The sequence below is a fragment of the Ornithorhynchus anatinus genome, chromosome 3, assembly GCF_004115215.2.
Source record: "Ornithorhynchus anatinus isolate Pmale09 chromosome 3, mOrnAna1.pri.v4, whole genome shotgun sequence".
Taxonomy (NCBI): domain Eukaryota; kingdom Metazoa; phylum Chordata; class Mammalia; order Monotremata; family Ornithorhynchidae; genus Ornithorhynchus; species Ornithorhynchus anatinus.
Genome location: NC_041730.1, coordinates 56,093,017 through 56,110,017, shown reverse-complemented (window position 1 = coordinate 56,110,017; position 17,001 = coordinate 56,093,017). Strand labels below are relative to the sequence as shown.

General features: G+C 41.2%; 1 non-coding gene across 1 annotated transcript; it reads right to left on the bottom strand.

Moving 5' to 3' along the window:
- Positions 1-16,001: 16,001 nt before the first annotated feature.
- LOC114810689 lies at positions 16,002-16,139 on the bottom strand. Its single transcript, XR_003758384.1, has one exon. It is a non-coding gene; the product is annotated as a small nucleolar RNA SNORA7 (small nucleolar RNA).
- Between the last annotated feature and the right edge of the window lie 862 nt (positions 16,140-17,001).

Genomic DNA, 17,001 nt, shown 5'->3' with positions numbered 1-17,001 from the left:
CCCAGGCTCTTTCCAATGAGCCACGCTGAGAACAAGCATTTAATCCCCATTTTATGGATGAGGTAAATGAGGCCCAGAGAAGTGAAATGACTTGCCCAAGGTCACCCAACAGACAAGTGGCATAACTGGGATTAGAACTCAGGATTCCTGACTCCCAATCCTGTACTCTTGGCACTAGGTCACATGGCTCCGGAGGGGCCAATATGTCTCTGAATAAATGCCCTTCAGAGCACAGGCAGGAGATGTGTGATATTATGCTACCCCCCGGCCACTCGCCAATGATGCAGCAGGTTTATGCCTCTCTGTTGCCACTCAATAGGTGACTGGCTTCTGGGAGAGAGGAAGACCCTCTCTCACCCCTTAATGTAACACTCACGTCTTTCTTGGTTTGAATGTCAGTAATGGCTTGTAAAGGTTCTTAGGAAGCACTTAAAAATGAATGGCTAATCGTGAAGATGTCCATTGGTCTTCATTTTTAGTAGCATCCTTCAGGTGCAGTGAATTATGTAGTTATTAATTTGGAAGGGTGAGTCAGATGCAATTTAGCATTTCTGACTGTGTCATTATAGCAGGCGTGGTGGCCTTACCATTATGTTTACCTTCTAGAAGGAGGCTGAGGCAGGGGAGAAATGATGGATTAAGCCCAAATGAAAACACTATCATTGCAAATGGAGACAAGCCTCCTGGCACTTCACAAACTGGTGGAGAGTTTCTTCCAGAAGGTTTTAGTTTCCTGGTTCCCTAGGCACAAAAATGAAAGCTTCCCCAGTCAAACCCTGTTTTCATCCAGTCACAGATCTCTGCCAGAGGTGACTGCTGCCTTTCTGACAGGCAGAGAGACTGAGCAGTGAAGAGCCACACTTCTCTTCCAACCTCCCTTTCTGGGTCACGACATCTTGCAGGAGCCACTGAAGATGAACTGGCTGAAAATCCTGACAAGATCAGGCCCCACGGTGAACTTAAGCCCTTGACTCTTGGTCATGGCTTTGCAGAGTTGGAATTTTGAAATGCTCAGGGGCCCATAAAAAAACTCAGCTCTTAAGACCACTCATCTCCCCTCATCTCTGTCTGGACAAGACCTGCTTCTGCCATTCCTTATCGAATTACAGGTCTTGTATTCAACCTAAAGGCTTACTAAGGCTCTCTCTAATCACACCACCGATTCCATCTACATGGGTCATCTTCATCTGGCTCTATTCTCATCTTAACCTTTCCCCCTATATGAGTTGAATAGAGGACTCAGACCCAAGGAATGGCCAAGTAGTTCTAAATAAAATATCCCAACTGCAGAGTGGTTGGTGGTGAAGGGCCTGAAAGGGGTTGCAAACACACCACTGAGGAGGCATCTAGTAAGTATCAGTGATGTTGATACTGAAAAAGCAACAGAAACAAATACTGTTTATGAGTCCTACTGAACTCATTTAGAGTTCTTTGGAAGTTTGGTTCATTCCCTCTGAGCAGGAAAGATTCTTCCACAAATTTTCTTCAATCAGTAGTATTTATTGAGATCTTATTGAATGCAGAGTAATGATATGCGCTTAGTACAGTGCCCTGCACATAGTAAGTGCTCAATAAATACTATTGAATGAATAATGCTGGTATTTATTAAGCACTTACTATGTGCCAAGCACTGTTCTAAGCGCTGGGGTAGATGCAGGGTAATGAGGTTGTCCCATGTGAGGCTCACAGTCTTAATCCCCATTTTACAGATGAGGGAACAGAGAAGTTAAGTGACTTGCCCCAAGTCACACAGCTGACAAGTGGCAGAGCCGGGATTAGAACCCACGACCTCTACCTCCCAAGCCCGTGCTTTTTCCAGTGTACAATGCAACAGAGTTGGTAGACATATTCCTTACCTAAAATCAACGGAAAATATAAATCAAATATTTCTAGAGTCAACAATGTCTTGAGTATATGGTTTTGCCCACAACTCTGGAGAATTCCCTGAAGTACACCTAATAGTAAGGCAGGACTATTCAGAATTCACAGTGCATTCAGAATTCACAGAGCATCTTTGGCTGTCTTAATGTCTTAATTTTGCTGAGTCTCCAATTTACTCTGGTTTCTTATTTCTTAAGGCTTAATCCAATTACATCTTACTCCAGGCCCCAAGACAGAGATAAAATGAGAAACCATCATTAAAATAGATAGTTTCAGAATTCTAAATGGACAGTTGACAATATATTCGTGGTTTTGGTTTGGATTTAAAAAAAAGCTCAGAAAGTAATCCTTGCCTTTTGTCTATCAGTTGCTTAGTTCCATATATGACACCTGTAAAATGGAACAGACTGCAAAATGATGATTTTATAGCATGAGATACAAAAGTACGCTTTAATTTATGCTGAGCCTTTTCTTTAAAATAGAAGGATCATACATTTAGAAGTATATTTAGCTAAGAAAATAGGATAGGAAATAAAGAACCTCCATGTAAAATAATTCTCCTGGAGATTACCTCTCTATCTGCCCTTCTTATAGGCCATAATTCCTAAGAAATAGGAAAAGAAAGCATTATCTTACTTCAGCAATATTCTGCTCCTTTGCTAGGATAAACTTCTGGCTCTTTCCAAGAACCAAAATGTCATCTGAGATCCAACACACCACCTTATCCTCCTCACCCACTTCATGGCCTTTTCTTTCAGCCACAGATGGTAGTGTTTTATTTTGTTTTGTTGTTGTTGTTGGTACGATTTCCGAATTTAGCTTCAAATGACCACTCAGATCTACGGGCTTCTTTAGGAAACTTCTCACTGGGTGAAAAACCAATACTTTTAGGGCCAACAAATCCAATCAAACCTCCTTGTGATGGTGGTGTGTGAGGAATGTGGTAAAGAACAAGCCAAGCCACACACCTTAACATTTTTTTGTGGTATCTGTTTAGCCTTTACTATGGGTCAGGAATTGTATTAAGCACTGGAGTAGATACAAGGGAATCAGGTTGGCCACAGTCCCTGTCCCATATAGGGCTCACTGTCTTAATCCCCATTTTACAGATGAGGAAATTGATGCACAAAGAAGTTAGGTGACTTGCCCAAGGTCTCACAGTAGATGAGTAGTGGATCTGGGATTAGAGCCCAGGTCCTCTTACTCCCAGGGAAATGTTTTTTCCACTAGGCCACAGTGCTTCTCTACTTAGGCCACACTGCTTCTCCTACCCTTGCCAGGAAGATATTCACTATGAGATCTACAAGTCAGAGAGAGAAGATTCCTTCTCCACCCCTCAACCTCCTCTAGTCTCTGCTCCATGGGGTTTGTAGACCTCATGAATCCAAGAATTGCCCGGTTGTAGCTTGCAGTGATAGTTGATAACTTGTCTGCTCAGCATCCAGGAGAGACTCATTATGCTGGGAAATTACTCTCTGGAAAGGGAGTGTTCCAACCAGGTGCTGTGTAATCAATCAATCAATCAATCAATCAATCAATCAACCATATTTATAGAGTGCTTACTGTGTGCACAGAAGGGAAATAGCATGGTATTGTGGCTACAACATAGAGTGGGTAAATACATTTTCTGACCACAAGGAGCTTACTATCTAAATGGGGAAACAGACATTGATAAAAAATACATAAATTATGCATTTATACATTAGTGCTTTGCCACTGAAAGTGGGTGAATAAAGGAAGTAAATCCAATTGTAAGTGTGATGTAGAAGCGTAGAGGAAATGAGGGTATAGTCGGGAAATGCCCCTTGGAGGATTTTAATGAGGCTTTGACATGAGGAGAGTAATGGTCTGTCAGATATGAAGGGGAGGGAGTTCCAGGCCAGAGGGAGGACATGGGCAAGGTGTCAGTGGCAGGATTAATAAGATCAAAGTACAGTGAGTAGATTGGCATTAGAGGAGCAAAGCAATTGTGCTACACTGTAGTAGGAATTAGTGAGATATGATAGGAGGGAGCAAGGTGATTGAGCCAGTCAATCATATTTATTTAGTGCTTACTTTGTGCAGAACAGTGTACTAAGCTCTTGGGAGGGTAGGCTATGATAGTATAACGGATACATTCCCTGCCCACAAAGAGCTTACAGTTTAGAGGGGGAGACAGGCATTAATATAAATGCATAAATTACAGATATGTATATAAGTGCTATGAGGCAGGGAGGGGGAATGAATGAAGGGAGCAAGTCTGTGTAATGCAAAAGGAAGTTGAAGAAAATGAAAAGAGGGCTTAGTCAGGGAAGGTCTCTTGGAGGAGATGTGCCTTCAGTAAGTCTTTGAGGTAGTGGAGAGTCATTGTCTGTTGTATAAGAGGAGCTAAGGCATTCCAGGCCAGAGACAGGATGTGGGCAAGAGGTCAGCAGAGAGACAGATGAGAACGAGGTACAGTGAGGTTAGCATTAGAAGAGTGAAGTGTGCAGGCTGAGATTTAAAGCCAATGGCAAGGGGTTTGGGTTTGAGACACCCGGTCCTCTCCCAGACTTCTCTATCACCTTTGATGGCACGACCATCCTTCCCATCTCTCAGGCCCGCAATCTCGGTGTCATCCTTGACTTGTCTCTCTCGTTCACCCCACACATCCTATCCGTTACCAAGACCTGCCGGTTTCACCTTTACAATATTGCCAAGATCCGCCCTTTCCTCTCCACCCAAATGGCTACCTTACTGCTACAGGCTCTCATTATATCCCGGCTAGACTACTGTGTCAGCCTTCTCTCTGACCTCCCTTCCTCCTCTCTCGCCCCGCTCCGGTCTATTCTTCACTCCGCTGCCCGACTCATCTTCCTGCAGAAACGATCTGGGCATGTCGCTCCCCTTCTTAAACAACTCCAGTGGTTGCCTATCAACCTCCGCTCCAAACAAAAACTCCTCACTCTAGGCTTCAAGGCTCTCCATCACCTTGCCCCTTCCTACCTCTCCTCCCTTCTCTCTTTCTACCACCTACCCCGCACGCTCCGCTCCTCTGCCGCCTACCTCCTCACCGTCCCTCGGTCTCGCCTATCCCGCCATCGACCCCTGGGCCACGTCCTCCCACGGTCCTGGAACGCCCTCCCTCCTCACCTCCGCCAAACTGATTCTCTTCCCCTCTTCAAAACCCTACTTAAAACTCACCTCCTCCAAGAGGCCTTCCCAGACTGAGTTCCTCTTCTCCCTCTACTCCCTCTACCACCCCCCCTCACCTCTCCGCAGCTAAACCCTCTTTTCCCCCTTTCCCTCTGCTCCTCCCCCTCTCCCTTCCCATCCCCTCAGCACTGTACTCGTCCGCTCAACTGTATATATTTCCATTATCCTATTTATTTTGTTAATGAATTGTACATTGCCTTGATTCTATTTAGTTGCCATTGTTTTTACGAGATGTTCTTCCCCTTGACTCTATTTATTGCCATTGTTCTTGTCTGTCCGTCCCCCCCGATTAGACTGTAAGCCCGTCAAACGGCAGGGACTGTCTCTATCTGTTGCCGACTTGTTCATTCCAAGTGCTTAGTACAGTGCTCTGCACATAGTAAGCGCTCAATAAATACCATTGAATGAATATTGAATGAAAGTGTATGGGCCACCAGTAGAAGTTCTTGAGGAGTGTAGAGCAATGGACTGAGTGGTTTTGTAGAAAAATGATCCAGCCAGCAGAATGAAATTTGCAATGGAGAATGGAGAGGCAAGAGGCCAGAAAGCCAGCCAGAAGGCCAATGCAGCAATCAAAGAGGGATAAAATAACTCCTTGGATTAACATAGTAGCAGATTGGTTAGAGGGGAAAGCTTGGATTTTAGCAATGCCGTGAAGGTTGAACTGATAATATTTGGTATTGAATATGTGGGTTGAATGAAAACGATGAGTCAAGGATAATGACAAGGTTATAGGCCTGTGAGACAGGGAGGGTGATGGTGCTTTCTACAGTGATGGGAAAATCAGGGGAAGGCAGGATCTGGATGCAGGTTCTGTGTAAGCATAGAACTGTTTGTTCTGGTCTTCTGACCCATGTCCATCATGCCTCCAAATGGGGCTGAAAAAACAAGATTCTTATTCAGTATCCTGTCTCCCTCTTCAATTACTTATTGATTCTCTGATGAAGATATTTCTAGGGCTTTCTCTTTTCCCTTTATGAAATATAGACTGTGATAGGGTCTTTTCCAATCTCTAACGAACTCTCAAGTCTTGAATGAATCCTCAAAATTAATGGAGTTACTTTATTTTCCCTAACTTATTTGCCCTCCCTTTCATGTCACCTAAGCTTTTGGGTCTGAACACTTGAAACACTTTGATTCTGACTCCATCCCTGGCTCCCAGCCTTTAAATACATATCCTTATTCTCTATTTCCCCTGAAATGTATTTTATTGTCTGTCTCTCACTAGACCATACTCTCCTTGAGTGCAGGGATCATGTCTACCAACTCTATTATATTGTACTCTCCCAAACACTAAGTTCAGTGTTTGGTCCACAATAAGTGCACCGTAAATACCATTGATTGATGATCCTGAAATAACTTGGGCCATTTCTTTGAATAACCTTGGATGCAGATCATTAGAGACATTTTTATTGTCACTCCACTATATTATAAACTACTTGAGGGCATAGATAATGTCTTCAACTTCTATTGTAAGCTCTCAAAAGCCTACAAATAGTATTCTGCACAAAGTAGGTACTCAATAAATAATGATGACTAGGTGTATGAATTTATCTAGGTGATTTAACTTTTTCTCCCACTCCCTGCCTTTTTCTGCTCTTACTTTAGCTTGTTTTCAGTTCTCTTGAATGATGTAACTTTTGATTCTTTTTCCTATTTACAGTTTATATTTTTGAAAATGTGAATTTAAAAAAACTCTGAAATGCTGCTTTGTTGTTTCATATATTGAATTTTGCCTAGCCATTTGTATAAAAGGGCAACATTTTCTCCATCCTTCATCTATATTTGGTTTATCTGAAGGGAGATTTATTTATTTTCCAAGTTACATCTCATTTCCTTTACCATACCATTTTTCTGGCCTTCTCCCTTGAGAAGACTTACACAGTCTTTTACAAAACTGTTGCCTGGGATCCTGCAGATCCCTGGGAATCTGCATTCCATTTTGGATATCAGCTCCTGGACGGATTTTTGGTGTCCCACTGCCTCTCTTACCTAGGAATGGTCTATTCTTTTTATGATTATGTTCCGACGGCTTGAAAAGCTGTAGAGTGAGCACAACAGATAGCTGGATTAGCCACCCAACAATAAACGTGTCAGAGTATGACAATCATTCTGTTACGGGTGGATGAACCGAGAGAAGAAACCTGCCATTTATTGGTCAGATTCAGCCATCCAAGTAATGGTATCAGTTGTGAGTCGACATGTCAGATGGCTGGTTCATTCACCTCTAAAATTTACAGCTCTGGTCATGAGCAATATGCCAACGTGCTTTTGTCCTTGAGTGAAGTGTTCAAAACTCTTCACCAGATCTTGATAATGTAATTTTCCTAGAGTTATATTAGCTCAAGGTGTTCAACAGTTCATCATTAATAAAGTCAATCCTTGATAACCGTAGCACTTTGTATTCCTTAAGGGACATTTCTCAAGTTGCTCAAAGCCTTGCACAAGCATTCCCTTACTTACCTTAATGGATTTTTATTAAAGGTTTTATGAGAATGATGTAAAAATTACTCATAAAATGAAACTTTATTTTAAAGAAGAAAAGCTTCCAATAACAATTGAACTTGACTTGCATATTCTGGCCATTCATTTTCCCCATGTGTTCCTAGTAGGTTAAGTAGCAGATTAATTTTGCAAACGTGTAAGCCTTATTTTGCCTGTATTCACAATATCCTTATGAAGTAAGACGAGAAAGCAGAATAAGATGCATATTCTTTTCTGTGTTGTAAAAATAGGGAAACAGAGACACAAGAAACTGAAGAGTGTCTGATTACATTGCAGCCAATGAAGAAAAGTAATTACCTTCTGCCTTCTCCTTTTCTAAAGCTAAAATAAGAAAGCCACTATAGTTCTCAGACCTTCTGGTCAAGGATTTCTTTTGTCGTTGTCAGTTACTGAAGGAAAGGCACGTATAAATCTAGAAAAATTCTAATTAAGTCTTGTTGTCCTGAGTTACTCAGGAGACAAAGAATTGTACAAATTGCAGTTGTCCTGAGTTACTTAGATACACTGAAGATTGGATTTTGTTCCACATTTTTGAACATTAAGTCAAATAACTGAAACATTTCTTATAATTTACAGCCCATTTCTTCCACTGTCTTAAGATTGCAGTAGTTACTAATGTCATCCTGTATCTCTTCCCATTATATGAAGATTCAGGAAGGAGGGTATAGAAAGTTTCCAGCCCCTGAAAGTAGAGTTTAGGTCTGATTTTTCATCTTGCCACAGTGGAAGTTTATTAGGTGAATTTCATCACAATAGAGTTAGATGAATACATCTTGTGGTCCAAATCAGACATCAATCAATTAATCAATCATATTTATTAAGTGCATACTATGTACAGAATGAATAAACATGCCAACCCTTTCCATGATGTATAACAAAAATTAAATTAGTCAATATTTATTGAGCACTTACTAAGGGCAGAACACCATCTAAGCCCTTGGGGGAGTACAATACGAAAGAATTACCAGACATGTTCCCTGCCTTTAACGAGCTTACAGTCTAGAGGGAAATAGTCAAAAATCTATTCTGTGATAAGAGATACAATAACTCTGGTTCAGATACTCTTTTAGGGTAATAGAAAGGTTGGCCAACTGAGATAATATAGATTTATTTTATTTACCAAGTTATCTTACGTTTTCGTACAGGCCTCTGTTTTGATTTTGTTTCCATGTCTTAACAATCATGACATAGAAAAAATTAACCATATGGTAGTCAGTAAGCAGTATTTGTTAAGTACCCACTGATACAGAATATGGCACAAACCACTCTAACAGACTGATAATCCATTTATGATACAACACAAGCAAAATGCAATACCATTAGCACCCTTTCTAAGCAAAGTTAGATTAATCCTGCAAATGGGGACAGCTTTGTTTTTTAAATAAGTTGTCCAAAAGGATATTGTTTTATTATTGTTATTATTATTGTTATATTAAGTGTTTTACTAGTTGTCAAGCTCTGGGGCAGATGCAAGTTAATCAAGTTGCACATAGTCCCGGCCCACATTGGGCTCACAGTCCAAGTAGGAAGGAAAATAGGTTTTTAATCTCCATTATACAGTTGAGGAAACTGAAACACATAGTAGTTAAGTGACTTGCCCAAGGTCACACAGCAGTGAATTGACAGAGCTAGGATTAAAACCCAGGTCCTTTGACTCCCAGGTCTGTGCCTTTTCCACTATGCCATGCTGCTTCTCTAGGTCATCCAGCATCTCTTTGTTAAATAATATATGTTTATGTGACAAATTTTACTCATTCTGAACATACAAAGAAGGATAGAGTCAAAAAAGCATATGTATATGAACAACTAATGATACACTATGTTGATACATATGTCATTTTTTAAAAATCTGTTCTCTTCACTCTCTTTGTTTGCAGAAAGCTTTAGGGAGTTGAAAGTATAATTTCATATGAAAGAAAGGGCAATAAGCATTCATGTTCAGATTAGTGAATTTCTCATTCATTCTTATTTTTTCTGTGTTTTCTAATCTATCTTGAAATGAATGCAGAAAGAAAACTTTTGATAGAGTCCTGAGTTGGACACCACCCCCCATACACTTATAGAGGTCCTACTGACCTGTGCTTAGATTGGAAAATTGGTGCCTGGACAAAGAAAACTTGGTAATAGTAATAATATTTGTCAAACACATATGCTAATACAGTGCTAAACTCTAGGGAAGATGCAAGTTAATTAGGCTGGACATAGTCTCGCTTCCCTTCAGTTCTCACAGTCTAAATAGGAGGGAGAACAGATATTGAATCATCATTTGAGACATGAGGAAACTGAGGCAGAGAGAAATGAAGTGACTTGCTCAAGGTCTGTGATTAGAACCCAGGTTTTCTGACTCCCAAGTCTGTGGTCTGTCCACTAGGCTATGCTGGTTTTTGTCCTGACACCCTTGGGTTCTAACTTTATCTCCAACTTTCCATATAGAAATAGGGAAGCCATTCTCACTTCAGTCCCTCATTTAAAGACTTTGGAAACCTCTTTGCACTGGGTTCTGTACCCCTTAAGCATTTTGATACTCTCCATCCCAGTCCCACCACACTTATGTACTTATTCTTAGACTCTGCCATTCCCCCGTCGCTGTAATTTATTTTAAGTCAGCCTCCCCTTGTATATTGTAAGATCCTTGATAATAATTGTGGTGTTTGTTAAGCTCTTACTATATGCCAGGTACTTTGTACTAAGTGTTGGGGTGGACAAAAGTGAATTAGATTGGACACCCTTTCTTGTACTGGACACCCAGTAGCTTGGGGTAGGGAGATACTGGCAGCAGTGGGCTCTAGGGAACTCCATGTTTTGTCTAATGATCAGCTCAGCTCAACCAAGCCAAATGGAGAGAAAGATGGCTCATATAATAATTAGTAATAATTATAATACATGTTATGTGCTACGTGCCAAGCACTGTTCTAAGCACTGGGGTAGATACAGGCTAATCAGGTTAGATGCAGTCACTGTCCCACATGGGGCTCACAGTCTTAATCCCCATTTTACAGATGAGGTGACTGAGGTCCAAAGAAGCTAAGTGACTTGTCCAGGGTCACACAGCAGATATGTAGCAGAGCTGGGACTAGAAGGCAGATCCTTCTGACTCCCAGGCATGTGCTCTATCCACTAAGCTATGCGGTTATTCATATGAATGGCCAGCAATGAGGTAATCTGAACATACAAAAAGAGAATAGAAGACATAATACCATCCAGTGCTTATTGGAAGAAATTCATCATGATCTTAAACATCTTTTTATCCTTCCATGATTTCCAAGGTAACAGACCAATACAAGTAAAAGAGGTGTTTTGTTTTTCAATGGTATTAATTATAATTATTATTATTATTACTGGTTGTCATAATATTAATTAAGGACTTGGTAAGAGAAGCAGTGCAATCTACACTGGGAAGTAATACATGGGTGAGAAATCGGTAGGTTCCCGGGTCTCTGGTCCTCAAAAGGCTCACAGTGTGTTTACTAAGTAATTTGCTAAATCCTGGGGTTGATACAAGATAATAGGAAGTTTTCCAATCCTTTTATACCAGATACCATGCAAAGAGAGACCAGATATAAGTGTGTGATGGGGAAGGGTAGAGGGGAAGAGATGGAGAAGGGAGTTGTAGTTGTAAATGCCTATGTTTTTCTCCATCATTTGTGCCAGCTATTTTAGTGGAGGAAACATGTCACTTTATTCTGTACTTTCCAAGTACCTTCTACTTTACATTGCATCAAGTCTGAAAGAGATTAAGTGACTGGAAAAGAGATGCATAGAAATAGATTTACACAACCAGAACTAGAATCTATCATTCCATCTAATACTTGCCTTTTTTGCCACACTGCAGGGTGACTCTACATATTCCACTGTCCTATTCAGTCATAGAAACTTCATTTCATATACAAAGAGAGGAAAGAAAGAGTGTTCACCTGTATTTAAAATATGAATGAATTCCTACGGGACAGCTTCTAGTTAACAGAGTATAAAATAATGTAGCTATTTCTTATTGTTTAACTATGGAACTGCCTTGTCATTTCACAAGCAGTAGGTCAATTCTGCAAGCAGATCAATGGGAGCTTTAAAGGGAGCTTGGGGCTACTCACATCCCGATGAATGCAGGGTTGGTTAGCCAGTGGGAAATACTGGCTTGGGTTGGCTAAGCAGAGAGTCACAGGCAAGCAGGCGAAGGCTGATGGAGGGAGAGAGGACTCAATTTCAGTGACAAAGACTGTCTGATTTCATTAACTGAAAATCTTTTCTGCTTGATGGCTTAAGTATAAGCAGACAAATGCCAAGAATCCCCAATCTGTTATGCATGTAACTGGAGGTGATTTCCCTCTGCTGTGTCAGGTAGGAAGAGTTTACATATTCATTATTATTTGCACAGCAATCAATGTTGTAGGGAGTGGGTGAGACTCTTTGGGAAGATGGTGAATCAAGGAAGCAGAATTAATCAACTCTCAGTCCATCAAGAGTCAGTTGCTTGTCAGGGATAGATCTTCTCACACACCTTATAAAAGGTCACTGTCAATTGCAGCACCTTGAAAAGCAATGGATAATTGCAAGCATATATACACACACACACGTATACATAGAACCACAGATATACACTACTACAATAGAGTTGGGATCATTTAAGGTGCCCAGTATGTTTGAGGCTTGCTAATCTATGACTTCCATGACAAGCAAAATACTTCTGGAAAACCTGTGTTTGGATTCTATCAATTTAAAACATCAGTTTATGATATGTTTTTCCTACCATCACTTCCCCAGTTGGTTCCCTCAGGCAGGATTGGATTGGTCAGCAAATCTGCCTTTTCAGTGCTCACCATGGTCTGATTGGTGGAAAATCTGCCTGAGTCCCCTGTGTCAGTGACACAATCCCTTCTGTGAAAGAATGGTAAAGGGGACACTCAGCACCCACTGTATCTTGCTTCTCATATCTGGAGACAATCTGTTTCCCAGTTCTCCTGACAACCGGTACTGGCGTCTTTCCTTAGCAAAAGCTCTGGGAAAACTCATATCGTAAACTATGGGAAGTGATGGGGGATGGGGAGAAGTTTGGATGCCACCATTGAAGTTTGGAGTTGAATAGGGAAAGGTGTTTTTCTCCCCTTATAAACCTGATGAAGTTTCAATAACTTTTAAAGTTTGACAATATACTGATTAGAAGTGGGAGAGAAAGGAGAACATGTTATTTTCTCTTGCAATCTTTCTCCTGATTCTCCCTGATTCTCTGCTGGGAACAAGGCAGGAGCAGTCCGGGAGAGGTGCACAGTCAGTATCCTTGATCCAATTCCATGAAAATTGGGAATAAAAGTGGTGGGGGTGGGGTAGCTGGATGCAAGTCCCATTCAGAGCACTTTTAGGAGAACTTCCCTGGCAGCATTTTTCCTGATTGTCCAGGAATCCTGGTCATCAACCCGGGCTGTATGCTGCTTCCTCCCTCTGCCCCACAGCTTTTCCCTAGCAATGTCAAAACTGATGCTTTGTAGACTTGTGAAAGGGAAAAATCACTTTGTAAAGCTGCCTCTAAAACAACCAATCTTTAGGGAATTCACCAAACAGTAGGATCCCTGTCAATAAAGTCAGATTGGCTTCATGAAGCCTTTATTTCCTAGCTGCCCATTCTTCCTGGATAGTACATTAGATTATTAGGAAGCTGCATTCACACTTTCAGGGCACGAGGGGGTATTACTGTTGCTGGACACTGGCAAAGGCTACCAAAGAAATGCTGAAGGAATGCTTTTTTACTATTCTTGGGGACTTTGTCATTTTCTCAAGGACTTGCTTTGGTAGAGAGGGCTGGAGAGGGTTGTTTATGATGTGGAATTCCAGTCATTACATTAGACAGGGGGATATTGAGGAGAGAAGGTTAACATGAGGTCAATGGAATTTTCTTCCATTCTGGTATATAAGCCCAGAAAGTCTCTGAGCCACATGCTCTTTAAGAAGCCATTGATTTTCAGAGCAAGGAGCCAACTTTCACAATGGAACAAACATCAACTAGACAGGTCCATTTGCTGAATTCATCCACCTTTTCTATTTCAGATGTTACTGTGATTTATGTAGGGTCAATATCACCTCTTGGGATTGGATCTGCAAAACACATCAAGGTACGGTGATGCGATTCTCCATGGGATTCCTGTGGACTAGCACATTAATCAGTCAATCATATTTATTGAGCACTTAGGGTGTGCAGAGCATTGTATTAAATGCTTGGGAAAATACAATACAACAGAGTTGGTAGACATATTCCTTGTCCAAAATGAGCTTACACTCTTCATCTCCATTATGCAAATGAGATAACCGAGGCCCAGAGAAGTTAAGTAACTTGCCCAAAGTCACACAGCAGACATGTGGCAGAACCAGGATTAGAACCCAGGTCCTACTAACCCCCAGGCCTGTGCTCTGTATATAAGTGCTGAGGGAGGGATGAAAAAAAGGAACAAATCAGGGTGATACAGAAGGGAGTGGGAAAAGAGGAAATGAGGGCTTAGTCGGGGAAGTCCTCTTGGAAGAGATGTGTCAATAAGGCTTTGAAGTAATTAAGTGTCTGTCTGATATGAAGAGGGAAGACATTTGAGGCCAGAGGCAGCATGTGGACAAGTGGTAGAAGTGAGATAGACAAGATCAAGGTACTGTGAGTAGGTTGGCATTTAAAGAGAAAAATGTATGGACTGGGTTGTAGTAGGAAACCAGTGATGTGAGGTAGAAGGGGCAACGTGATTGAGTGCTTTAAAGCCGATGGAAAGGAGATGCAGAGGTAGATGGGAAATCACTGGAGTTTCGTGAGGAGTGGGGAAACATGATCTGAACGGTTTTGTAGAAAAATGAACTGAGCAGCAGAATGAAGTATGGACTGGACTGGGAAGAGACATGAGGCAGGGAGGTGATCAAGGAGGCTGATGTAGTAATCAAGGTGGGATAGGACATGTCCTTGTATTAACATGGTAGCAGTTTGGATGGAGAGGAGAGGGTCCTTTTGTGACTTCTGTCTCCATATCCCTTGGTTATTTTCCTTGGATTGAATGTAACTATTTTACAAAGTATTTTGCCCTCCTCTGGCCCTCTTCCTGATTGGACAGGCAATAAAATATCAAAATATATTGCTGCTCAGTATCTGTTAGCAGTTTTGTTTTTGCCCAGTCCAAATTGGAGGTGTTTTGCTCCCTTTCCCACCACTCAGTCCTTGAAAGCTGATAGATTTCTGATTTCTGCCTTCAAGCACCTGGGGCGTGATGGATAGCATTGCATTGAAATTTACCACACTTCCAAGTATTGAAAGGAACAACCTGTTTACAATTTAATGCATTATTGATTAGGAGTAATGACATATGCCACTTTCCCACTTCTGCAAACTGCAAGTCCATGGGGAGGCTTAAAAGGAGTTTACAGTCAGTTTTTTAGTGTCTTCATTGAGCACCCACTGGGTGAATGAACCTATTCTAAATGGGCAGGGATCTTGTCTACCAACTCTGTCGGGGTTTGCACTTTCCCAAACACTGAGTAAAGTGCTTTGCACATAGTAAGTAATCAATGAATGCCACTGATTGATTGATCTAGATGTTTAGGGTACAAGGCACCAGACTGCAAGAAATTTACAGTCTTATCGATGTTACTACTCTTACTGCTGCTGCTACTACTACCACCACCACTAATAAATTGTGGTATTTGTTAAGTGCTTACTATGTTTCAAGAAGTGTACTAACCACTGGGGTAAATACCAGATAATTAGATCCCACATGGGGCTCACAATATGAACAGGAGGGAGAACAGGTGTTGAATCTCCATTTTGCAGATGGAGGAACTGAGGTACAGAGAAATTATGTGACTTGCCCAAGGTCACACATCAGATTAGTGATAGAGTTGGGATTAGAACCCAGGTCATCTGACTCCTAGGCCCATGCTCTTTCCACTAGGCCACTCTGCTACTCATCACCATCCATATTTTACCTAATTGTGCCTGGTGAAACTGCATGTCTTCGGGTTTCCCAGTTGAAGATGTTTGACTTTAGGACTCAGTCATGCATATATTTCTTAAGTGTGAATGGAAACTTCAAATAATTTCCTTTAAATAATTTGCCTGCTGTGTGACCTTGGGCAAATCACTTGACTTCTCTGTGCCTCAATTTCTTCAACTGCAAAATGATTACCCAATATCTGTTTTCTTCTCAGACTGTGAACTCCAGTTGGGACAGAAACAGTCTACAAACTGATTAACTTGTATTTTGTCTTGTCTAATGCTGTCAAGTTGTCTCCAAACCATGGCAACACCATGGATACATTTATTGCAGAAACCCCTCCTCCATCAACAATCTTTCTGGTAGTGTATCCATAGAGATTTCTTGGAAAAAATCCGAAAGGGGTTTTCCATTGTCTCTTTCTGCGCAGTAAACTTGAGTCTCCACCCTCGACTCTCTCATGCCGCTGCTACCCAGGAATGGTGAGTTTTGATTTGTAGCAGATTGCGTTCCACTCGCTAGCCACTGCCAAAGCTAGAAATAGAATGGGTATGCCTCTGCTTGACTCTCCCTCTCGTAGTCGAGACTGGTAAAGTACTGGAAACTCTCCAGATGCAAACCTGAGAGGGGAACTTCTATTTCAAAGCTTTATTCATTCAATTGTATTTATTGAGCACTTACTGTATACTGAGCACTGTACTAAGAACTTGGAAAGTACAATACAGCAATAAAGAGAGGCAATCCCTGCCCACAATGGGCTCACAGTCTAGAGCCCATCTCTTCCAAGAGGTCATCCCCAACTAAGCCCTCATTTCTTCTTCTCCCACTATGTGTCCTTGCACTTGGATTTGTACTTTTTATTCACCCCATCCTCAGCCCCACAGCACTTATGCATGTATCTGTATTGCATTTGTTTATATTAATGTCTGTCTCCACCTCAAAACTGTATGCTCCTTGTGGACAGGAAATATGTCTAGCAACTCTGTTGTATTCTACTCTCCCAAGCACTTAATACTGTGTTCTGCACACAGTAAACAATTAATATGACTGATTGAAATTAAGAATATGTACATGTTACATATAATAATAATAATAAATATGGTGTTTGTTAAATGCTTACAATGTGCCGAGCACTGTTTTAAGCACTGGGGTAGATACAAGTTAATCAGATTGGACACAGTCCCTGCCCCACATGGAACTCACAGTCTTAATCCCCATTTTACAGATGATGTAATGAGGCACAGAGAAATTCAATGATTTATTCAAGATCATACAGAAGATGTGACAGGGCAGGATTAGAACCCAGGTCCTTTGACTCCCTGGTCTATGATCGTTCCACTAGGCCATGGGGCTTCATATTTACTCAAGGGAGGAAAAATTATCAGGCAAAGCACCTCCAGGGAGAAACTATCAATAAGTTAAACTCAAGGAATAATTAGCAGACTCACAAAAGAAGACAGTATGAGAGAAATTAATAAAAAAGTGCAAGGTG